Source organism: Triticum aestivum, chromosome 7D (genome assembly GCF_018294505.1).
Source record: "Triticum aestivum cultivar Chinese Spring chromosome 7D, IWGSC CS RefSeq v2.1, whole genome shotgun sequence".
Classification (NCBI taxonomy): Eukaryota; Viridiplantae; Streptophyta; class Magnoliopsida; order Poales; family Poaceae; genus Triticum; species Triticum aestivum.
In genome coordinates, this window is record NC_057814.1 from 49421718 (window position 1) to 49447181 (window position 25464).

Below are 25464 nucleotides of genomic sequence, written 5' to 3' on the forward strand. Positions count from 1 at the left end.
AAGCGGAGTACATGGCAGCCTCGGAGGCAGCACAGGAAGCAGTCTGGATGAAGGAGTTCATTACCGACCTAGGGGTGATTCCCAATGCGTCGGGCCCGATGACTCTCTTCTGTGACAACACTGGAGCTATTGCCCTTGCGAAGGAGCCCAGGTTTCACAGGAAGACCAGGCATATCAAGCGTCGCTTCAACTCCATTCGTGAAAGTGTTCAAAATGGAGACATAGATATTTGTAAAGTACATACGGACCTGAATGTAGCAGATCCGTTGACTAAACCTCTCCCTAGGGCAAAACATGATCAACACCAGGACGCAATGGGTGTTCGATTCATCACAATGTAACTAGATTATTGACTCTAGTGCAAGTGGGAGACTGTTGGAAATATGCCCTAGAGGCAATAATAAATGGTTATTATTATATTTCTTTGTTCATGATAATTGTCTATTGTTCATGCTATAATTGTGTTATCCGGAAATCGTAATACATGTGTGAATACATAGACCACAAGGTGTCCCTAGTAAGCCTCTAGTTGACTAGCTCGTTGATCAACAGATAGTCATGGTTTCCTGACTATGGACATTGGATGTCATTGATAACGGGATCACATCATTAGGAGAATGATGTGATGGACAAGACCCAATCCTAAGCATAGCATAAAAGATCGTGTAGTTTCGTTTGCTAGAGCTTTTCCAATGTCAAGTATCTTTTCCTTAGACCATGAGATCGTGCAACTCCCGGATACCGTAGGAGTACTTTGGGTGTGCCAAACGTCACAACGTAACTGGGTGACTATAAAGGTACACTACGGGTATCTCCGAAAGTGTCTGTTGGGTTGGCACGGATCGAGACTGGGATTTGTCACTCCGTATGACGGAGAGGTATCTCTGGGCCCACTCGGTAATGCATCATCATAATGAGCTCAATGTGACTAAGGCGTTAGTCACGGGATCATGCATTGCGGTACGAGTAAAGAGACTTGCCGGTAACGAGATTGAACAAGGTATTGGGATACCGACGATCGAATCTCGGGCAAGTAACATACCGATTGACAAAGGGAATTGTATACGGGATTGATTGAATCCTCGACATCGTGGTTCATCCGATGAGATCATCGTGGAACATGTGGGAGCCAACATGGGTATCCAGATCCCGCTGTTGGTTATTGACCGGAGAGGCGTCTCGGTCATGTCTGCATGTCTCCCGAACCCGTAGGGTCTACACACTTAAGGTTCGGTGACGCTAGGGTTGTAGAGATATGAGTATGCGGAAACCCGAAAGTTGTTCGGAGTCCCGGATGAGATCCCGGACGTCACGAGGAGTTCCGGAATGGTCCGGAGGTGAAGAATTATATATAGGAAGTCCAGTTTCGGCCACCGGGAAAGTTTCGGGGGTTATCGGTATTGTACCGGGACCACCGGAAGGGTCCCGGGGGTCCACCGGGTGGGGCCACCTATCCCGGAGGGCCCCATGGGATGAAGTGAGAAGGGAACCAGCCCTTAGTGGGCTGGGGCGCCCCCCATGGGCCTCCCCCCTGCGCCTAGGGTTGGAAACCCTAGGGTGGGGGTGCCCCACTTGACTTGGGGGTTAAGTTACCCCCCTGGCCGCCGCCCCCCCCTTCCAGATGGGTTCCAGGCCGGCGCCCCCCCCCCCTCCCAGGGGCCTATATAAAGGGGGGAGGGAGGGCAGCAAGATAACAGCCTTGGGCGCCTCCCTCCTCCCCTGCTACACCTCTCCCTCTCGCAGACGCTCGGGGAAGCCCTGCCGAGATCCCGCTACATCCACCACCACGCCGTCGTGCTGCTGGATCTCCATCAACCTCTCCTTCCCCCTTGCTGGATCAAGAAGGAGGAGACGTCGCTGCACCGTACGTGTGTTGAACGCGGAGGTGCCGTCCGTTCGGCACTCGGTCATCGGTGATTTGGATCACGGCGAGTACGACTCCATCAACCACGTTCATTGGAACGCTTCCGCTCGCGATCTACAAGGGTATGTAGATGCACTCCTTTCCCCTCGTTGCTAGTATACTCCATAGATGGATCTTGGTGAGCGTAGGAAAATTTTAAAATTCTGCTACGATTCCCAACAGAACTCCAAAAGGTCATATGAACACTGCAATTAGATCGGATTGCTCAATGCCAATGCTGAAGACCTCAACAACTCGAGTAACAACAAGGTGGAGATTAGTGCCAAGGCCAACCGGGGAACACATTCATTGGAACCAGAGTGGATATTCGGAACAGCAACGATGGCTCATGGGACCATCATCGCACAAGGCACGATTGGTTGCACAGGCTACCAAGTCAGGGTATCGACTACGGTGAAACTTTGTCCCGTTGCTCGCCTTGAATCTATTCATTTGTTGATTGCTTATGCTTCTCATCACAACTTTAAGTTGCAACAAATGGATGTGAAGAGTGCTTTTCTTAATGGTCCTATTAATGAGTTGGTTTATGTCAAGCAACCCCTCGGGTTCGAGGACCCCTACTTTCCCGATCATGTGTATCAACACGATAAGGCACTCTATGGCCTTAAACAAGCCCCACGTGCGTGGTATGACCACCTTACCGAGTTGTTACAAGATCGTGGGTTTGAAGTTGGGCTAATCGACCCCACTCTTTTTACTAAGAAGGTCAAAGGGGAGTTGTTTGTGTGCCAACTATTTGTTGATGACATTATCTTTGGTTCCCCTAACAAAGCTTTCAATGAGGAATTTGCCGCACTCATGACCTCAAAGTTCAAGATGTCTTCCATGGGAGAGTTGAAGTTCTTTCTCGGTTTCGAAGTAAAGAAAATAAGAGAAGGAACCTTCATCAACCAAGCCAAATAAACTCAAGACATGCTCAAGAGATTCAAGCTAAGTGATGTCAAGCCGGCGTCCACTCCAATGCCCACCAAGTGCCAACTTGACATCGATCCCAATGGTAAAGCGGTGGATCAAAAGGTATATCGCTCCATGATTGGTTCCTTACTTTACCTTTGTGCATCTAGACCAGATATCATGTTGAGTGTCGGAATTTGTGCACGTTTTCAAGCCGCACCTAAGGAAAGCCACTTTGTGGCGGTCAAGCGAATCTTTTGATATTTGGCTCATACCCCAAACTTTGGCTTATGGTACCCAAGAGGAGCAAACTTCAAGCTTGTAGGGTATTCGGACTCCGATTGGGCGGGAGACAAAGTGGATAGGAAGTCACTTCCGGAGGGTGCCAATTCCTTGGTTGCTCTTTGGTAAGTTGGTCTTCTAAAAAGCAAAGTTGTGTGTCTCTCTCGTCCACCGAAGCGGAGTATGTGGCGCCCGGCGCTTGTTGTGCACAACTCTTATGGATGAGGCAAACTTTAAAGGATTACGGTGTCATTTGTGACAAAGTGCCTCTTTGGTGTGACAATGAAAGTGCCATCAAGATTTCTCTCAACCCGGTGCAACACTTCAAGACGAAGCATATTGAGATTCGGTATCACTTCATCCGGGATCATATTAGGCAAGGGGAGATCGATCTCAACTATGTCAACACTCATGATAACCTTGCAGATATTTTCACGAAGCCGTTGGATGAAGCAAGATTTCGCGAGTTAAGGCATGAGCTAAATATCATTGACTCGAGCAATGTTGCTTGAACACTTGCACTCCCCACCATACTCAACTTGTTATCTTGTTTAGGTGTAGGCATGGACATAGGGGGAGTGTTGTTCTCTTAATGAACTCTTCCTCCCCTTATTATGCATAAATTGATCAACTCTTTCACATTACCCATTTTTGATGGTACTTGTGCTTCAAAGACGAGTTTTGGTCATGGGCCCAAGGATAATTCTTCATGGTGCCATACCAATTGACTCAAACATAGGTGGCTCCGGCCACCGCCCTCTCCTTGGAGAGGCTGTATCTTGTGGTTGGTCCTCGTTGTCTCTTGCCTTTCTTTCTCTCTGCCTTGTCTTAGTCTCCTCTTCTTGCGTGCTTGTTTTTCCCTTCTTTTTGAGCTAGTCGTTTGGTGTCTAGTCTTTGGGTCCTGCTGAGCGGTACTACCGCTGGTGGTGCGCGGTACTACCGCTTATGTTGACAAGCGGTACTACCGCCCACCCGAGCGGTACTACCGTTGGGGGGCGGGACCAGGGGGTTATGTCGGGGCAGGGGGAGGTTTCTCCTCCCCCATACCCATTCGCACCGCCCCCTCGTCCCTCTTCCTCTCTACAGCGTCGCCTCGCCGCGGGAGGGCTCCGGTGGGCCGCCGTCTCTGGGCCATCCCTCTCCATTCCCTTTGGTTGAGTCGATCCCCACCTCGTCCTCTTGCCATGGATGCCGGTATTGCCCTCGTTCCTTCTCTCTTTTTGTCTAGTTCTCAGATCTTGCATTTTTGGGGCAATAGTGGTTGCATCTCTCGATTTTTAGCTAAATCACGGCTTGAGTAGTTTGGAGAAGATGTCTAGACTGTGTGGATTTACTTTTGGTAGGAGTATTTTTGAATTTGGCAGTCCGGTAGTGCCGGATCTGACCACGGCAGTAGGAACCGCCGTTTCCCAATCTTGAGCGGTACTACCGGTCCCACTGGAGCGGTACTACCGCTCGTGCGGTACTGCCGCCTATGGCCAGCGGTACTACCGCTGCTTGCCCGATTCCATCATTTTCCTACCACTATTTGATCCATGTGGCCTTGTTTGGAGGCTTATGCTTTTTCTTTCGTGTTGGCTCTTCTGTTCGTGAGTTTGGTTCCAGGTGATGAACGTCCTGAGCAGCAAGTCCGCCGTGTCAACCCCGGTCGTGCAACATCAAAGCGCTACCGCACCTCTGAGTCAGTAGGTGCTTCCTCAAGTGCGGCACCTCCGCCTCAACTCCAGAAGAAACCTGCCAACAGGCCGAAGCCAAGGGGCAAGACTGTGACTGAGTTGTCTGCCAAGGAGTTCTGGGAAAGGCGTCGCCGCAACCCCTATGCGGAAGACCAAGAACCCAATTTGGTCAACCGCCCGTTCTGGAACCGCTTTCAGTTTGCCATCTACTTTGATGTGATCAAGGCCAAGAAGAATCTCTATGTTGATGTTCGCTCCATTGACACGGATGCCATGGAAAAGGATCCTGAGTACTTTGGTGAAGCTCTTCAGATGTGTGCTCAGCTAAACATTCTCAGAATCATGCAGTTCAACAAGGACTTTGATGCAGATTTGGTGGCTCAATTCTATGCTACTGTCCATCTTGGCACTGATGAAGAAAGGACTCTGACCTGGATGACAAATGGCAAGTTACTGTCTGTCAAGTGGAAGACCTTCATGGAGTTACTTCAGGTGGAAGATCACGAGCTCGAGACTCCTGTCGGCTTTTGCCCTCACCGCAATGTCAACTCCACTCACAAGCAAGCCCTCTGGCCCTACTGCACTGTGAAGGTTCACCCTGTGACTAAGAAGGAAACCTATGAGTTGTCTACCTACCTGGACATCCTTCATCGTGTCTTTCGAGAGACCCTCTTTCCTCGCATCGGGAATCTGGATATGGTCCACTCCTATCTCGTGGATATGCTTCTCTTCTGCTAGGATGTGATGAGGGAGCTCCTTAGTTTGCCCTCACCTGGAGCCGTAGCGTCGCTCTTTGCCCTTTTGGTGTCTCGATGCCAAAGGGGGAGAGAGCTTAGGGATTTGTGCTTTATGGTGTGCTTTATGGTGTTGTCGTTTCGTCGTTTTCTTTGTTGTGTCGTTGTGTTTTCTCGCCATTTGCCTTGTTTGGTTGTGTGCCAATGAGACCTAAGTTCCAGACATATGGTGTAAGACATATGCTACCTTATCTTTATCTATGTCTTTCTAGTACTTTGGTATCTTATGAGTTGCTTGTCTATCCTGTTATATTACCTGCTCCCATGTATCCTATGCTTAGGTTGTTCAACTATAAAACATAGGGGGAGTGTTGATCCTAATGTGTGTGTCCTACATTCCAAAGGCACTACTAACTAGGTGCACACATTCAGGGGGAGCCCGTCTATATTTTGTAGTTCTAAGTATCTTTACTTTCATGATATATCCTTGTGCAAATCCCTGGTTGTCATCAATCCACCAAAAAGGGGGAGATTGTTAAGGCATATCTCTCTAGATGTAGTTTTGGTGATTGATGACAACATGTTTGCGGACTAATCGTGTGCTTTGAGCATTTGAGAGATTCATCCTTTGGCACAAGACGATTTCTTTCCCCTCGGAGTGTCATTCAAGACGGTGTAGCTCTTTCGCTTCTTTTGGTGGACTAGTTTCGTAGGAGTCACCGTACTATCAAGAGGGGGTCCGCTTTGGTAAGGCTAGGGTGGAATCAACACGTACACATCCTCTTTACACCCTCTGAGCCTTTCCGCTTCATTGGAGATCTCTTTCCCCTTTATTTGGGCTGTGTCTGGTCCCAGCGGTAGTACCGCGGTACCCAGCGGTAGTACCGCTTAGGGGTCACAGGCGGCAGTACCGCTCCGCAGCGGTAGTACCGCCGGTGGGTCCTCAGCAGTAGTACCGCTGCGGTACTAGGCCCCTACCGCGTCGACTCGAGGGGTCATTTTTCGTGTCGCATTGTGCGGTACTTTGCAGCGGCAGTAGAGCGGCAGTGCCGCTCATGAGCAGTAGTACTGCCCTACCACCGCGGTAGTACCGCTCGGGTCCGTCTCTCTCCTGCCCTCCAAACTCCACGGTAGTACCGCCCGGGGGAGCGGTAGTACCGCTGTTCTCAGCGGTAGTGACGCTGCCTTCTGCGGTAGTACCGCCCTCTGCGGGGCTGTTTTGGGGGGTAACGGTTGGATTGTTCCCCCCACTATATAAGGAGGTCCTCCTCACCAAAGTTGACCTACCTCTTCCTCCATAAGCTCCTTTGTTGCTTCAAACTCCATTTTCACCCGATCTCTCTCCCTATCCAATCAAACTTGTTGATTTGCTCGGGATTGGTTGAGAAGGCCCCGATGTACACTTCCACCACGAGAAATTTGATTCCCCCCACTTATCCCTAGCGGATCTTGTTATGCTTGGGTGTTTGAGCACCCTAGACGGTTGAGGTCACCGCGGAGCCATAGTCCATTGTGGTGAAGCTTTGTGGTGTCGTTGGGAGCCTCCAATTAAGTTGTGGAGATTGCCCAAACCTTGTTTGTAAAGGTCCGGTCGCCGTCTTCAAGGGCACCAATAGTGGAATCACGGCATCTCGCATTGTGTGAGGGCGTGAGGAGAATACGGTGGCCCTAGTGGCTTCTTGGGGAGCATTGTGCCTCCACACCGCTCCAACGGAGACGTACTTCCCCTCAAAAGGAAGGAACTTCGGTAACACATCCTCGTCTTCACCGTCTCCACTCTTGGTTATCTCGCCCCTTTACTTTCGCAAGCTTACTTGTGTTAAATCCCTTGCTTGCTTGTGTGCTTGTTGTCATTGCATCATATAGGTTGCTCACTTAGTTGCAAATCTAGAGAACCTACTTTGATGCAAAGTTTAAATTGGTAAAGAAAAGCTAAAAATTGTTAGTTGCCTATTCACCCCCCCCCCCTCTAGTCAACTATATCGATCCTTTCAGTCGGGTTCGTACAGAGGGAAGTTCAGGCGCGTTACTCAGGCAGTTCAGGTTGTGATCAGAATATTATTCTGATGCCGTGATCAGAATAGTGTTTATGTATATATATATATATATATATATATATATATATATATATATATATATATATATATATATATATATATATATATATATGATCGGTGCTATGAGAAATTCTATTTATATATATGCATAACGTTTTAGTACCGGTTGGTGTCACAAACCAGTACTAAAGGGCACCCCGCCCCCGGTGCTGGCTCGTGCCACGTGGTGGCCCTTTAGTGGCGGTTCGTGCAGAACCGGTATAAAGGGGGGGGACCTTTAGTGCCGGTTACAGAACTGGCACTAGAGGCCCTTACGAAGCGGTGCTATAGCCCGGTTCTGCACTAGTGTAGGCCAGAGGAACTTCGCCGTATTGCACTTTTTTCCTTTATAAGTTTTTCCTAAGTGGTTTTTCATGAAAGGTCTTAATGAGGCAATAGTAATACAAGCATGGTGATATGTCATTTTCTCCTTATTTTTCAACTAGGTTTTTTTAGGAGTTTTTCATGGGATATTATGTGTACCTTCTCATATTTTTCCCACAGGGTTTGTGAGGAGCGAGGATTAATTAGGGGGAGTGTTAGGATTTAATTAAGTTATAATTAAAGGGATAATCCTCTCTATACTGCACGTGTAGATGCTAACCGTTGCCACCTTTCCTCGCATCCCCACGATCGGGCGCGCCCCTGTTTTGCATCTATTCTAGTTGAATATATATGTACTGATCACCGCTGGAATAAGGTTGATTTTGATCTGTTCGGTCACTTTGACTTATAACAGTTCTCAAGACCAGGCCATTGTCCAGGAGGGGGCAAGATTCAAAATGCCAGCCTTAGCCTGGCCCGAGTATAAGCAAGGTGTTTATTTTCGATTCTTAGTTAATAAACAATATATTGTCTCAAAAAAAGTTAATAAATAATATATTTTTGAATTAAATGATGCAATATTACAGTATTTTTTATGTAATACTATAATATTTCAAAAAAAATCGAGGGAAATATCCCAAAAACAAAAGTTTCCAAACTTTTCTTGGTAGGGCTGCGTGCTGGAAACTGAGGTCCTGATACAACACCGAACTTTTAGGATGGGCCCTCCCAGCCGAGGTGCCATGCCCTGTTTATTTGGCTTCACGTATGATTTATTTTTCATGCACATGGATTAGACACTACCCCACAAGGGGTTACCCTCGAAAATTGTATGGCGTGGACGAGCTCACGCGCTCTCGGTATCGTCAGGCGCTCGTTCCCCTGGAGATGCGGGATGTCCGTGGTATTGCAGGTGGCTGGTGAGGAGAGTTAATGTATGTACGGAACGGTAAGACCGTAAAAGACGTTGTGGGAAACGATGTTATCGGCCGACGTCAATTGGGTGTTGACGGTTTTTTGTAACGGATCATTTGTTCGCCGTTCTGTACGGGAACGGCACGTAACGGGGGCCTGCTCTAACTTTCGGACGGGCCGAGTGTATCCCAAATTGAAGCAGAGAACCCTAGCTTCCAAAGATGGCAGATCCAGGTGTTGACCCAGTCTGCCAATCGTGCCTTGTCCGGATCGCGGCAAAAAGTACTAGTCACCTAGCGCGTCGGGGGAAGAATGTCGGCCAGCGTTTCTTCAGGTGCTGGAATCACAACGTAAGTACAGTTTATTTGATCGGATTTGGGAGTTTCTTTCGATGTTTATTTGTTCAGTTTCTCAGGAGGTGTGGTTTCTTGTCAATTCATGGCAGCCATCAGGCGGTGGATGCGATTTCTACAGGTGGGAGGAAGCTTACGTTGCGCATCTTGCGACTCTTGGGAAGCAGCACATCCAGTGGCGCAAATCGTGCCAGGCGCCCAGGCCAGATGCAGGGTGGGCAGGCTGCTGGATCTCAAGTTGTGCAGCCGCCGCATGTTCATCCGGGGCAGCAGAACGGAGCGCCGGAGGCGTAGCAGGCTGCATCCTTTGGCAGTGCAGTCGCAGGATACATGCTTGCGGCGGCTTCGGTTGCAGGTCGTCAGGGTGCCATCGTCGCCGAATAAATCTTTTGGTCTCTGTAGCAACTTTAGTGATTGGCGTGGCCATTCTCATGTTGGTGGTGGCGGATGTTGTACTGCGTGTGCTTAATTAGCTGTTGCGGTGAAGATGACAACTAGACTTGGTGGAAGTAGTGTTAAGTGCTATGTAAATTAAGCTCGTCGGTACGGTTTAGGTGTTCAAAGTGTGCATGTCAGTAGCAAGTGACGATGTACGCAAAGTGTGGTCAAAGTGTGGATCTGGAGCCCGTGAGCCAGGTGCTGGCGCCGGCGGCAGTGAAAGGTTCGAAGCTTCGCCGATGCAGGGCTACGCGTGTCGTCACGAGTGTATTCACTGGTATTTTTTTTCATATTGGGAGATCTAATTTTGTCGGGGGATATATAGAGTTTGCCAAAGATCTTTTAGCATGGAGTTCAGGACAAGCTCCAATTTGTGATTGAGTTGCAATACTGTAAATGGTCGAGGAGGGTGACAATCAAGGTTTGTCTGATGGAGTGGACTGTGACAAGGAGATCCAAGACAGGTCGCCCGAGGGGGAGCGGGCAGGTGAGTTAAAAGAAGACCAGCCGGTTATTACATCTCGGTTGTCAGTCAAGCGTGTGGTAGGGACTGTCGCAATATTTGATGAATACAAGAGGTGGCTTGTAACTGAAACTGGATTTGGCGGAATTCTGAAGCTGCCAATGCTTGCCAAGCTCGATCTGAGAATGAGTGTTTGGGTCATGAGGAAGGTAAATACTCAGTGTCGTCCAATTGACATCGATGATGACAAGAAGATTGGATTCACAGCAGAAGATTTCCACAAGGTTATTGGCATCCCGTGCGGGAACCGAGACGTATGTGGTAGGGATGCACAAATTGCTCCTTCGGCGATCAATTTCATTAAGCAGACAATCGGGATGGATAGTACAGTTGCTCAGAACCTGAAGGCGGTTGAAAGTTTTATAAACAGAGAGTTTTCTGAGGATTCGAGCAAGAAAAGGATTGTTTTTAGATCGCATTCGTCATTTTTGTCATGGGCTACTTGGTAGCGCCATGTACTCCAAAGTATGACTCCATGACAATTGATTTCTGGGGTGCGCTGGCCAACCCGGAATTGATAGCGCAATTCAATTGGTGTGCGTATGCTATGCAGAAATTGATGTCAGCGGTTCTGAAGGTGTAGAGTGATTATCAAAGCAGAGCAGCAATGGTTCAGTTGTTTGCCTCTCACCTATTTTCTCAGGTAGAGTGATTATCAAAGCAGAGCAGCAACGGTTCATTTGTGCATTCTACTGGTAGCACAACTACTGCAGAAAAAACAGGGGATCATTAAATTTATTACTTGAGATACACATAATACCGCATTCAACTCGTCAGGGCTATTTAATCATGGAGTGAGCCGTAGTTTCAGCATATCATCTATAATCAGCTCCAGCAGATTTTTTACTCATCAATCCTTGCCTGCTTGGCTGGGTTGGTGTCATCATCGTCGTCGGTAGTGGATCGACGGTCAACTTTCGTGGTTGACTCGCAGCAGCTGCCCGCCTAGGTGGAGCCATCACCATCGGCGAAGCTATGATCTTCTGGATTATATGTAGCCACTTCTTCCATAGCTGAAAAACCGGATTGCACTTCAGGTTCTTCTTCGATATCTCCAACTGCGATCGATACGCCATCAGCCCTCCCATGAACTGAAGACTGCATGCAGGAGTCACAAATTTTAGATCTGCATTTTAACTAAGAGATCAAGAGAATGGTCTCTTTTGCTGAATGGTACATTGGTCATTGAACCAAAGAAACTACCAATAATATTGTAAACTTTGCCAATGCTGACATTATTTTCATGGAGTTGTTTAATAACATCACGTGTGTATATATCGATATGCTTGTGTGAAGGCTAGTAAACTTTCTCACCACATTTTTCATTGAGAGCATGGTTGTGATCAGCTCTGAACTCGTTTATATACCAGCCAATGTCAGATGTTCGAAGCAACCGTATCATCGTGGGGCATCTGCAAATCGGCAGAGCAAATAATGGAGAGTTATTATTTTGTGTGTGTTTGCCATATGTGTCTCATCACCTAGGTAGGGAATGAGTTACTGAAATGAAACAAGTAACTTACAGAGCAGCCACAAACTATTTCCTGCAAGCATTTTGTCCTTTCAATTTAGCCGGCTTTTACCATATCTTACTCCAAACCCAATCTCCCACGAGTAGAGATTGTAGTAATCATAAGCTTCTCCCAATCTATCGAAGTTGCTTCCCACAACAGGAGCTATGACAGTTTCAGTTTTGTTTTCTGCATATCTTCATAATGCTACCTCCAATGCACTCATCCTCGCAGCACATGGAGGGCGTTCGTCAGGTGCACGACCAACACGGACTCTGCATCATGCAGAAGTTTGTTTTTTTTCAAAAAACATGTTTCAGTGACTATAGAAGTATATGCCATGGACATTTTCCAACTGGAATCCTCAGTATGATTCAAATAATGTAAGAAAATCTTAGCAATTCAAAATGAAACCATTCTTGAACTAGATACTCAATGTCGTAGTGCTATACCTTTTGGCCCAGCCAGGGGCTTGAGGGTCGTTTTTGCCTGTAGATTGCTCGGAGGCGGGTGCGGACAGGGCAACCGCATCACAAGTGCTGTGCAACTCGATTTGTAAGGTCACTGCCGCGTCCCCCGCATCATCAATGCTGGACTCAGCAGGCGCGCATGTTAGAGCCCGGCTTCTAGGATGGGCCAACAGCGGCCCTGCACCAGCGAGATCTGGCAGGGGAAATCTCTTTTCAAATCAATCAAGAGATGAATGAGCTGCTGATCTAGATGATGCGTTTCTTACAGACTTGAGAAAACCAGGTTTGCAAAATTTACCTGTAGACTGTAACTGACAAGAACTCGATCCCGTCGTCTCGTGTGGTCTCCATCTCGATAGCCATGAGCTTCTCGCCTTAGGCGGCGCCCCAAGGAGACGACAGATTTGCTTTTTATTTTTTCTGCAATGGTCGAGTCACCATGGGCCCACAGTGAGGCATCCACTTATCCATTCTGCACAAGACGGACGTTGATGTGTATAGTGCGCGCACACCTGTACCAATGGAACAGGTTGCCGCTGGACCGGTATATTTCCGTTATTTTAGGCGTCTCCATCTCTGCACGTCGTTCCTATTCGTTTGTAGACGTCCTGTATGCCCTACGCCCGCATTTAATACTCTACGCGACGCGTCGTTGCTTTGTTCGTCCACCTAGCAGGAGCGCGTGAGCCCGTCCGCACAATCGCCGCTCTAACCCTGCATTATTCTCGACAACTCCACAGGTGCTTCTATTTTTTTTATTACCCAAAACGGCAGGTGGCCAAGAGTGATTTGCGCTCTGCACAAAGACATCACATCAGCGATAGCTTCTTTCGCCATCCATAGATGCTCGAAACTGCGATACAGAAAGAACAAGACACATCCAAGACGAGTCATGTAGAAATACCAAACAGCCCCAACAGCACCGACAGGCGATTTCAACGGGTGGGCGAAGGCGAGCGAGGCTACTGGCAACGAGAAAAGATCGCTACTTGTGTCACCCTAGGTGGGCGATGCGGAGGCCTATGGCTGTGTTTGGTTGAGCTGTAAATTCTTGAAAAGCTGTTGTGGTTGTTTAGTTAAAATGACTGTGAAACTATAGATTTGGCTGTGAATTGTCTGTAATGCCCTGGGGGTCTGGCTGAATATGTTTACATGCTAACTGGCGGTAAAGCGGTTATATGCACATTTGTAGTTAATGGAACGGTCATTTTGCAATTTAGGTGCTTCCTAGCTAACACGAGCATAGCACTAATTACAATTTGCAACAGACCACAATCCATTCACACATATACTTGAAAATGCACTAGAGCAGCAATATGTAACAACTACTAATGAAAATGTACTCACAATATAGGAGTACAATCTATGGCTATTAATAGTTAAATAAAAACATAAAAGAATCATGAACAGAGAAGGATAGATCAAGATGACGGATGGAGGGAGGAGGTACGGGAGCAGGTGGTTGGTGCGCCGGTGCCAGCGCCGCCGGCCAGCCAGACCAGGTCGACCGGATCAGGGGAGGAGGAGGGGGGGAGGGATGGAGGGAGAGTGGAGGAGGGAATAGGGGCGGGAGGAGGAGACCAGAGGGCTAGTGCGCCGGAGGCGGCGCAGCCGGCCGCGAGTAGGGTCGTCGTGAGCAAGGGAGGAAGAGGAATGAAGGAGGGAGGAGGAGGAGGAAGGAGAGAGAGGGGGGAGAAGGGTCGCCGGCACGCCCGCGGTGGCTCCTTTCCTGTCTCGTAAGTGTGAGACCTTCAAAATGAAAAAAATTAGTGTTATCACTACCTACCAGTAGCTGCGCAGCCAATCAGCTAGTGACACCTGGTATTGTATATTGATTCATGTGTTGTATAAAAAGTTTTTCAATGTATTCGAAAGCAGCTGATCCACTAGCATAGTACTACTTTTGTCAGACTAGTGGGCCCGGAGTATTACTTATTGTCACGCAAGGACATGCTTGCATCCGCCTCTTTCTCTGTCCTCGACAAACAAATCCATGGCCTTTATTTCATCTTACCCAATTAAGAATATTCATATCTTTTTAAACACAAGGTCATATTTGAAATAATTTATATATTTGAACTTCTGGCGCATAGACATTTAGAATTAGACCAATCTTGGATAAATTTGGAACACATTAAATTTCAACATTTCACATTTTGTACATGAAACAAAAACATTTCACATGAAAAATGTGAAATAAACCTTTTTCAATAGAAATACGTCGAACCAACCTATTTCACTAGAAACATATTGCCCGGAGTACTACTTATTGTCACTTAAGGACATGCTTGCATCCGCCTCTTTCTCTCTCCTCTACAAACAATTCCATGGACTTTATTTCAGCTTACCCAATTAAGAATATTCATATCTTTTAAACCATAAGGTCATATCTGAAATAATTTATATATTTGAACCATTGGCGAATAGACATTTACCGGTCTGGGATAAATTTTAAACACAGTAAACTTCAGCATTTCACATTTTGTACATGAAACAAACACGTTTCACTTGAAAAATGTGAAACAAACATTTTTCAATAGAAATACATGGAACCCAACCTATTTCACTAGAAACATATTTTAGGGCAAATATGAAACTAAAATGACAACTTGTGAAACTGATTATTTGGAAATGTGTAACATTTTATTTTGAAATTGTGAAATATGTCATTTCACAAATGTGCAATTGAAATTGATGTGTTTTTTGTGAAACAAGCAAGTAACATATTTCAGAATTGTGAGAAATAACTACATAAAGTGAATTTGTAATGTATGATTTTGAAACTGATTTTTTGGAAATGTTAAATAGTCTATTTCAAAAGTGTGAGATATGTCATTTTACAAAAGTGCAAATGAAATAAATGTGATATTTGTGAAACATTCTAGTAACATATTTCAGAATTTTGAAAATAATAACTACAGAAAGTGAAATTGTTGTATACAATTGTGAAACTAATTATTTGAAAAGGTGAAACGGTGTATTTCAAAAATGTGAAATTGTAATATACGATTGTGAGAATGGTTATATGAAAAATATAACACATTTCACTCTTTTGAATATAACGGTTATACATTTCCAAATAACCAATTACATAACGATATAGTACAAATTTATTTTCTATGGTTACTATTTCACAATTAAAAACATACATTTCACTTTGACCATGTATTTCATTTCCACTGTTTTGTTTCACAAAAACGCATTTTTCATGTGAAAATAGGTTTGTTCTGCATACAAAATGTGAAACTTTGAATTTTAAACGTGTTTGAAATGTATCTAAAATTTGTTTAGTTCTAAAGGTCTTCGCGTCAGGAGTTCAAATATATAAAATATTTTAGAAACAAGCTTATGTTTTAAAAGATATATATTTTTTAATTAGCTAAGACGACATAAATTCCATGGATTTGTTTGCGCGGGAGAGAGAAGAGAGAGACGCATGCGTTTGTGAGAGAGGAGAGAGAGAGTGGGCTGTCACATCCATGTCAGTCATGTAAGGACAATGATGAAGGCCCATAGTTTTATTAGACCATGTATTCATCGATAAAATGTTGCGGAGGCCGGTCTGCAGGTAGCTCGGAATCAACCCCGCCGAACCAGCGTTGCGATCTGTGTTGTCAGGCGTATTTTAATTGCCACCATCGTATTTCACCGTATTCGATGGAGAGGCTCCAAGTTGCTGACAGGAACTGAATGAAACTGGGCGAAGCAGCTCCATCCCCTCCAATCTGGCCATTTGCCTGTGGGCCATCGGTTTGGACTAGTGACATGATGGGCCATCAATTTTGCATGCAGGCCTGCAGGTTTCGATTGTCATGAAGGGAGGAGATTACTTAAAGATCCTGGGTTATTGGCACTATAATTACAGATCTACAACCAATAGATTGTTAACTAAAATTTAGGGTTTGTAGCAATTTCTTGGAGATTAGCGATGTTTTTTTTTGCATGGTAATACGTGTCTCATTCATATCATAAAGAACAAAGTACAAGTCACATAAGGACCGACATGACAAAACTGAAAAGATAGTAGAACATCTCTGAGCTTGACACCAATGCCCGTTACCTGCCTCCGGCACCACCACAGCAGCCATCGAAGAAAAGAATTTCTTGAAGATTAGCGATGTGAAAATACAGAAACGCTCTGAATGAAAGTATTTTTTTTCCTTGGGAATATTCAAGCTTGTTAATGTCGAATTGGAAAATGCCGTATATTTTTTGCTCACTAATTCGTGAGTTTGAAAGTTTCTTTTTTTAAATCATAGGTGCATAGTTACAGAAAACAAAATAGAAGGGGCCTACACATAATTGTATCATTATCGTTGGGAAAGAGTGGATCTAGAGCTTCATACGTGACGTCTAACTAGAAGGGTTGGGCACGTGTTGCTGCGCCGTTGGTGTTGTTGAGATTTTTAAAAAATACTCGCTTTGTTTTAAAATATAAGGTGTATTACTTTTTTAAAAAGTTCAACCTCTTTAAATTTGATCAAATTTATAATGAAATATATCAAAATTCATAATATCAAATTGGTTTTATTAGATTCATCATGAAATGAATTTCCATAATTTTTTGGTTTAATATTGTGGATGTCGATATTTTTGGCTCTACACTTGGTCAAAGTTAAAGAAATCTGACTTTCCAAAGAACTAATATCCCTTGTATTTTTGAATTGATGAAATATTTAGTTTGGCGGATGGGAGACGATGGAGTGTGTTTTATGTTTATTATAATGTGTTTATTTGGTGGGTCTTTCATTGTGTGATTTTGTGTTATGCGCTAATCAATTCATATTTTTGTGGGTAAATTTCTACGTCCGTGGTTACATGTACTATATTGGTGCTATAGTACCATCACATGGTGGCGTTTTTTTTTTCTAGATGGTAAGAGGGCGCACGGGGTTGATATGTCTTTCTGGCCGGTTGGTATTGATTGATTTGAAAAATCGTTGGCCCGATCAAAATTATAAACCAAATTCAAAATTGAATATCTCAATCGAATAAAAGAGCTTTAAAATTAGAAAATATGACGAATAAAAATAATTAAACGGGGAGCTCCTTTAGAAATATTGACCGGGTCAAAATCAGGTGACCAAGTTCTAAACCGAAGACCTCAATTAGTTGTGAGGACTTAAAAATTAGGAAGCATAGTGTACAGTATAAAAGATTTGAATAAGAGCTTTGAGAAATTATTGACTTGGTCAAAATCGGATGACTCAATTCCAATTGGACATCTCAATTGATTGTGATGCCTTTTACGCTAGGAAGCTTAGTCATATAGTAGATGAGCAGCACTCTTAATTAACTTAGTTAGTTTGCTCAAAATCTAAAACGTAACGGTGCACTAATCAGAGGATTTAGTCATTAAAAAAGAAATACGCTGATTGCACAGGTCAGAAAGCTCGCCCAGGATAGCATGGTCTCATATAAAACAGACATCGACGGGTGAGACGCTTGGTCTAATATAAAATTGATACTTTTTTGCTGCCTGCCACAGCTCCATTGTAAATTTAAGTTATGGCGTATTAATTCAAAGCAGTCAAGTCACCGCTCCAGTGCTCCACCATTCGCATCAAACAGCATCTGCATTCAGTCGAGCAGTGTGGGGAGCAAGCGCAGGAGACAATGGGCAAAGGACATACGCGCCTACAATTCCCGCAGCCGTATATTGCGAAGTATACCACGAAAAAGCCTGCCAGGAGTGAATCGCGAAGCATATTCTCACGAGGCAGATAACGAGCCACCTGATGCTCAGCCTCTGCGACGCCGCGCTCATGTATTCATTTTGTATAGCTCAAAAGGAGAATAACAGCTGTCTATGGGCCGGATCTTAAAGCTGCGTGCGAATGGTTGGATCGTTACCGGTAGCTATGGTTAATGCGCAAAAAGAGTTTCTGGCGAGACCTCTCGCTCGCTCTTTCGTGTGAGGGGAGAAATGCAACCAAGGGGTACGACTTGGCAGTGGCATTTGTGAGTAAATACTACTCGATTTCCGGGGACAGCTAAAAATGATTGGTTTAGAAGCTAAAAAGTTGGGGTACCCGGCTGCGAAATTTACCCTACGGAGAAGTCACAGATTCTCAAAAGTTGTTGTGAAATTTTATCCCCTTGGTTAGCTTTTAGCTTCTTCAAAGCAGAAGTTGGCACAAAAAGCACAACCAAACACAGCCTAAGCGGCCTTTCAAGGTATACAAGGGCTCCATTAGAGATCCACATGTGAGATGCTTTAGCAGATTCAGTAAAAACTTCCCCTAAAAAGTGATTTTTGGCAGTGGCGCATGACGCATCTTGGTCTCTTCCCCCTCGCCGCCGCGCCGGTTAGTTTTCCAGAATAAGAAGGAAGGGCAGAGTACGTGCTACAAGCGACAAAAATGCGTTGGCCATATGATTCGAAGCAGTTTGTTAGCCAGCTCAGCCGCATGCATGCCGCTCCCTATTCCCGCTAGCTGCATGTCATTGCCAGATGGGCATGAATCTTGCATGCTTTAGGCACGGGGTTGCTCCAAATGCTGGGGCAGCGGCATCAATGATCAGCTTGGTCTCGTCTTCACGATCTCTGTTGTTGTTTCTGGATGAACTTCAGCAGCAACGCACAGCCAAATGTTGTGTGCAGCAACAGCCCTCGTAGAGTCCACATCTACAAGTAATCGACCGTCCAGTCCACCTCAATTACAATTTTTTTTACACACTATAATCAAAGTCGTTCACATATGCTCACCTCTATAAACGCACACAGGCACATCTTATCTTTATAAGTATCTCCGAAAAACTGAGCCGGCATAGCATCTTGAAATTTTATGAAGTCACTTTTTGTTCATTTTCTTGTGATGAAAAAGCAATGTATATAAAACGTGTAGTTGTGTTGCAGTGAAAACAAAACAGAAGACATGGTAATTTACTGTATACGGCTGATATATGTTGCTTTCAACTTATGATGAATGCATGGCGAATTAGCACGTACCGAGAAAGGGTTTCCCCGCTTTGTATACAAAGCAACCAACCGAACATTCAACGATAGGTGCTGGGACGGAAGCAGCACAGTCACGCCCAAAAGAAAAGAAAGAGAAAATACAAGAGAAACTAATGCCAACAACGGCGGATCGACAAAAAACGAAGAAGCCTTGAGGCCGCTGCACCCACCGGAGATCACCCACCAAGCTCCGAGCCTCCGAAGCACCGGTACCAATCAGCACCTCCAAGAAGGGACGCGACGATGACGACGCTGCTGCCAAGGGTTCCCACCGGTACACTGTGAGGAGAGAGGGAGGGTAGCCCCGACGCCCTTCAGGAAGGTCAGGCGGTACCCACAAGCGCCACCGCGTCGGTGTCGGCCAAGCCAACAGGGATTTCTCCCGATCCCAACGTCCACCTCAGGCACTTCAGAGCTCGCCACCAAACAGACCATCACCCTGCGCCAACCCCGGTCACAAAGCTTCCCACGCCGTCTCACCACGGCACCGTGAAGCATGGTCCGCACAAAGAGGGAGAGGAGCCGGGACTAGGGCAGCAGCACTGTCGGCACGCGGGAGGGCCCCACCTCCACCGTCGAAGACGCTAGCTGACCGGACGCAATAGCAGGAACATACCAGGCTTGTGGCCGCACAGGCCCGGCCGGGATCTCCGAGGATCGTAAAGTTCCCGCCTTCGCGCTGCAGCCGGCACGCCGTCGGCGCCGCGGCCCCTGTCCAAGCCGCTCCCCTGCCTCCCCGCACAGAGAGCCGCCAAGTGGAAGCACCACCACCACGCGCACCGCCGGCCACCAGCACCAGGTCGCTGGACCGCCACCAGTCGAGCCGCACCACCACCGCACACCCGCGACGGAGAGGAACCAACGCAGCCGTCGGGGGCCCGAAGCCGGACCCCAGCCGCCGCCCACGCCGCCCGCAGCCCGCGCCGCCTGCCGAACGGATCCGGCAGCCACGGCGAGGCGCGCACCACCACGCAGCCGGCCACGCCGCGCCACGCCCGCCAGGAGGCCGCGCGCCGCCACGCCGCGGTGCCCCGCGCCCGCACCCGAAGAAGCAGCCCGCGCCGCCCCGTCGTGTCGGGGGAAGAACAGGCCCCGCCACCGCCGCCGCCAGTCGGGCTTCGCCCGGCCGCGCCCCCTGGCGGCGGCGAGGGAGGAGGGAGGAGGGGAGGATCGCGGCGAGCGGATCTGGGGGCCCTTGCCGGCCGCCTCGCGGGTGGCCGCGCGGGGATGGAAGGGTTTCCGCGAGCAGGTTTTCGCTTTCAATTAGCACGTAAGCAGCATGCAAAAGGAAAATGAAGACGCAGGTGCATGTGTGCAGCTAAGAGCAGGGGGAACTACTGAAACACGGACAAACGGTTCACCGCTCGTCGGCCGTCGGCTTCACGTGTGCTCAAGCTGCGCTCTATATATATGTATCTACTACGCGGTGCCGCCCCACCAAAAAAGGCACGCTCCGGTACGGCGTGATCCAGAACCGGCCCATGTGGATCGTCTTCGCGCAGTCCATGGTGATCACGCTTTCCCACGAGCTCACTGTTAACAGCAACAAGACGATCGACGGGCGCGGCGCGCAGGTGCACATCACGGGGGCACAGATCACGCTGCAGGGCGTGAGGCACGTGATCATCCACAACGTCCACATCCACCACTCCGTGCCGCACGCGGGCGGCATGATCCGGGACTCCAAGCACCACTACGGGCGGCGCACCCAGAGCGACGGCGACGGCATCTCCATCCTCTCCTCCAGCAACGTGTGGATCGACCACGTGTCCATGTCCAGCTGCTCCGACGGCCTCATCGACGTGGTCAGCGGCTCCACCGCCATCACCGTGTCCAACAGCCACTTCACCAAGCATGACCACGTGATGCTGTTCGGCGCCAGCAACACGGAGGAGCAGGACAGGATGATGCAGGTCACCGTCGCGTTCAACCACTTCGGGAAGGGGCTGGTGCAGCGGATGCCCGCTGCCGCTTCGGCTTCTTCCACGTGGTGAACAACGACTACACGCACTGGCAGATGTACGCCATCGGCGGCAACCGGGACCCCACCATCATCAGCCAAGGGAACCGGTTCATCGCGCCCGACGATGGCAACGCCAAGGAGGTGACCAAGCGGGAGTACGCGCCCTACACCGAGTACAAGGACTGGGTGTGGAAGTCGCAGGGGGACGTGATGGTGAACGGGGCCTCCTTCAACGAGTCCGGCGGCCAAAACGAGCGCAGGTACGGCAACATGGACTTCATCCCGGCCAAGCACGGCAGGTATGTTGGGCAGCTCACGCGGTTCGCCGGCGTGCTCGACTGCCGCGTCGGCAAGCCGTGCTAGTAACTTTAATTGTGCCGCCTTGCCGGCTCATTAATTGTCTCTCCAGCCGGGTGCAAGTTGTGATTAAAAAGGCCGCAAAGTTTTACACGCGTGCGTGTAACTCGTGTGTGGTAACCGGTCTCAAATGGAAAAGTGTCTTATAGCCTGCAATTGCTATCCTGATCCAATCTCATCTCTGACCTGTGTATGTTTGTGACGGGCAGCCGCGCGATTGCGATTGGTGCTGAACTTTTCGTCCACGGGCTAGGCGTTCCCCCTGGTTATATTTGCACACTGACGGTGGACTAATATCCCATCTTAGCGGTAGATTACATGAAAAAAATATGTGGGCTTCGGTGGAAGCGATTGCACCACGCATAGTAACGTAAAAAAAAAACATGAGACCAACCCAAAGGCTAACCCTCGTTCACATTTTTTTATAAAAAAACTTCGCGAGGAGCATGTCCGACTCGGGACACGAACTCGGATGGGCTAGCAGCAACCCCAACTGCCCAGCCAACAGGTCGACCCCCGTCCTCACGTATGGTAACATTAATTAAGTAATTTAATTTTTGCTACGTATGAAAAGATTAATTAATTTGATTGAGTAGCATATAGTAATAGAGATCAATTTAGATTTTGTCTTTAGAGATTAATTACAGACTAACCGTCATTGATTATTTCACATAAAAACATTACTAAATAACTTGCGCCCACAAGGAATGTTCTAATCCGTTCAGATTTTTTTCTTGTTGTGAGAGATGAAATGAAAAAACCAGCGGAAGAGGGTGGCGAGAGGAGAGATGAATGAAACCAGACGAAATAGATGGTCGTCTGAGGAAAGACAAAAAAAAAATCATACGAAGATGGGAGATGAGATGAAAAGCCCTGAAACGAAGACTACCAAGTCCCCGTATGAGCGCTACGCGGCCAGCTTTGACACCAGTGCAACAGGGTGGATCTGGTGCACGACCTACAGTTGGATGTGAAAGAAAGGGACATGATGCAGCCAAGGCTTCCCAACCACGCATCCTCTTTAGGTGTAGAGATATAACGTTGAGCAATGCTACCCAGCTGGCGATTTTTCAGCCGACACATACACCACAGTAGCTAATCACCCTTGGGTTAAATTCCTCTGTAAATAAGGAACATGAGATCCTACATCGTCCACATGCCGTCCAAAAAAACGTCGTGCACGAAGGTATTCCGTACCGGGAAACGTTTACTGCCGGCGGCCGGCCAACTCTTTGCGCCGGTCGAACGCGCACTCGCCATGTTGTGCCTACGTGTGTGGAGCCACGCCCCAGTACGTGGGGCCCTTGCACCGACGCGTACGTCTTATCTAGCCAGCGACGATCTCCTTTTCTCCCTCAATTTTCTCAACGCACACCATCCCACTCGTTCCTCTGCTTACCAATGCCATGGCTGTCCCTCTCCTCCTTCGCTCACCAACGCGGCTGCCCCTCTCTTCCTCCTTCCTTGCGGCCGGTAGTAGCATGCCCGTCGTTCACTGCCGCAATTTTTCCCGCTTGGGATCCCTGTGTGCTGGCGCCGCCGCCGACAGGATGTTGGAACTGGCGGTGGCGGATGCGACAACTGTTGGCGCCGGAGCTGCAACGACCTCGTCTGGCAACACGGCGGTGGCACCACCGGTGCTGAAGAGGATGCATGGACACCGCGGTGCTACATCAGGCACCAGCAGATGCTGGAACGGCGGCCCCCATTTGTTGGAAGCGGCCATGTAGGGTGCTGGGACGGGCGGTGGCGGTTTGCTACAGACGGGCATGGATGATGTTGGAACCGGCCACAGCAATGCTGGAACCAGGATTTGTGGATGCTACAACCGGCCATCGAATTGATGGGACCGTCTGCGACGGGATGCTGGAACGGGCGATGGTGGATCCTACAACCATTGGTCGCCGAAGCTGCAACCGGCACCGCACGATGCTACGTCCGTGATGCTGCAGTGGTACATCCACGCCAGTGATTTTGCTGGAACCATCAACCATTTTTATTTTTGCTTCAGCCAGCCATTGTTTTGCTAGAACCATCAACAATTTTTGCTGGAACATGCGATTTCCATGGATGCGGGTAAAGACACTTTTTTCTTCTTCTTAGGGACCGACAAGCAATTTTTGATACAACCGACGAGCAGTTTTGCTTCAACCAACATATTTTTTTGCTGGGGCCCGTGTTTCCTAGAGATGTTAGCATTTTTTTTATTTTTTACTGGTATCGGTGAGTCTATTTATGATGTAGCCGGCGAGAAATTTTGCTTCAAACATCATCTTGTTTTGTTGGAACCAGCAATTCCAAAGCTGCAACAACGGAAGGTTTTTTAGATCTGTGACGGCTCACCGCTGCAGCTGCAACTGCCACGGCAGCGAGACACACTGCAAGGTCATCGAGGTTGCTGGAACGGCGGTCCCGAGGGAAGGGGGGAGGGGTGGGGAGGAGGTTTGATGCAACCCGGTAGCGAGGGCGGCAAGCCGGCGAGCAGTGGAGGTCCAGCGAGTAGCAGCGACCTGGCCAGCCACTAAAAGAAGTATGCCAACTTGTGACCTTCTGTCAGTGACCCTGGAAGAATTGGTCATAAATCTACGACCATTTGAGACCAATTGGTCAAAATCACTACAACAGGTCTCCCCATATAGCAACGCATTTTTCCGTATCTAAATGTCCATATATGCGTTGTTAGCGTCTTTACCAACAGTTTGGGATGTGTAGCCTTATCCAGCGTTGCTAGCGCATAATGCAACGCTTATACCTTAGTAAAAGGGACCGTTGCAAGGATGCAACACATAAACCAGACTGGTGCAACACTTTTATATGTTGGTCATTAATGTACATGAATCAAAATCCCATTGCCTGACAACGGAGAATTTGCAATGCTTCAAATTGTTGGTCCTCACAAAATATGAAATAATCATATTATATATATATATAAATATATATATATTGTAAGAAATTAAATTAATGCTCCGCTATGTATTGTGAGAACAAATAGATAATTATGTATTTCAAGTGAAAAAAACAAGAGAATATACTCACGGGAGGGAGAAATCATATATGAGATAAAATTGTTGAATTACAGCAGTGGATATTACAAGAGAAACATCATCCAAATGTGATGCATAATCTAAATAGTTTCTTGACATTGAAATTGAAAATGAAAGCATCCATCAACATCCCTAAAACTTAACTAAAACATAACCGGGGAACATCATCCCTACAACTTAATTAAAATTGGAAGCGTCCATCATCATCATCATCAGGAACTTCATCGTCATAATTGCAGTATACTTGTCACACACCCATATAATGATCCATTTATCTTTTCAATCTACAAACAAAAAGCCAAAACAAACTGTTAACACACAATGCATTGAAATGATGCAAGTGGTGACAGAGGCAGGATATTAGTCGCGTACAAATATTACTGAAGTTGTAACCATGAAAGAATTGCAAAGCTTAGCTTGTAAATACCTAATTTGCAATTTAAGTTCCTACCCTCGTACAAATGAAATCCACAAGCATATTGCTTTTCGACAATGCAAGGATCATCCTCTCAGCCTTCGCAACATAGCAGACAGAATTTTCTTCAAACATCATAAAAAATATAGTAAGATCATTGTACTATGCATACTGAAGTTCACACCATTCTAAAGCAAATAAACAGTGTTTGTGTTGAATTAGCCTGATCAAACCTTTGAAGAGTTACAAATATATGCATCTTCCATTTATCGAGTTTAGTCCTAACAGAAAATTGTGAACTTACTTCCACTAGAAATTTCATCTAGTTTGTATATCAGTATATCACTAACAAGATTTCAAAGTCATGGTATCAAAGAGATTCGATATGATGTACTTACAACCAAAGCTCCATTTCCTGTAGCATTGTAGTGTTGAATAGGCCATTACCATAGATGCAAATCTGGAAGTACGTTAATATGTATGAAATTTACAATCTTACATATTTTTTGTTCTCGCCCCTTTTGTTGAAGTACAACATGCCACAATATTTATATTAGTATATATATGTGCAGAGGTAGCAAGTA

The 25464-nt window shown here is 46.9% G+C and overlaps 1 long non-coding RNA gene and 1 pseudogene across 2 annotated transcripts; one reads left to right on the forward strand and one right to left on the reverse strand.

Annotated features, from left to right (window-relative positions):
• Positions 1-10778: 10778 nt before the first annotated feature.
• LOC123169746 (uncharacterized) lies at positions 10779-12561 on the reverse strand. 2 transcript variants are annotated; one of them, XR_006484930.1, is made up of 5 exons: positions 12439-12561; positions 12123-12349; positions 11683-11945; positions 11474-11571; positions 10779-11257 (listed from the first exon to the last, which is right to left on the reverse strand). It is a non-coding gene; the product is annotated as an uncharacterized lncRNA (long non-coding RNA). The 2 variants fall into 2 exon arrangements; XR_006484931.1 differs by having other exon boundaries at positions 12123-12333; positions 12439-12560.
• A 5848-nt stretch (positions 12562-18409) lies between these two features.
• On the forward strand, positions 18410-21461 carry LOC123170753 (pectate lyase-like; annotated as a pseudogene).
• The last annotated feature ends 4003 nt before the right edge of the window (positions 21462-25464 follow it).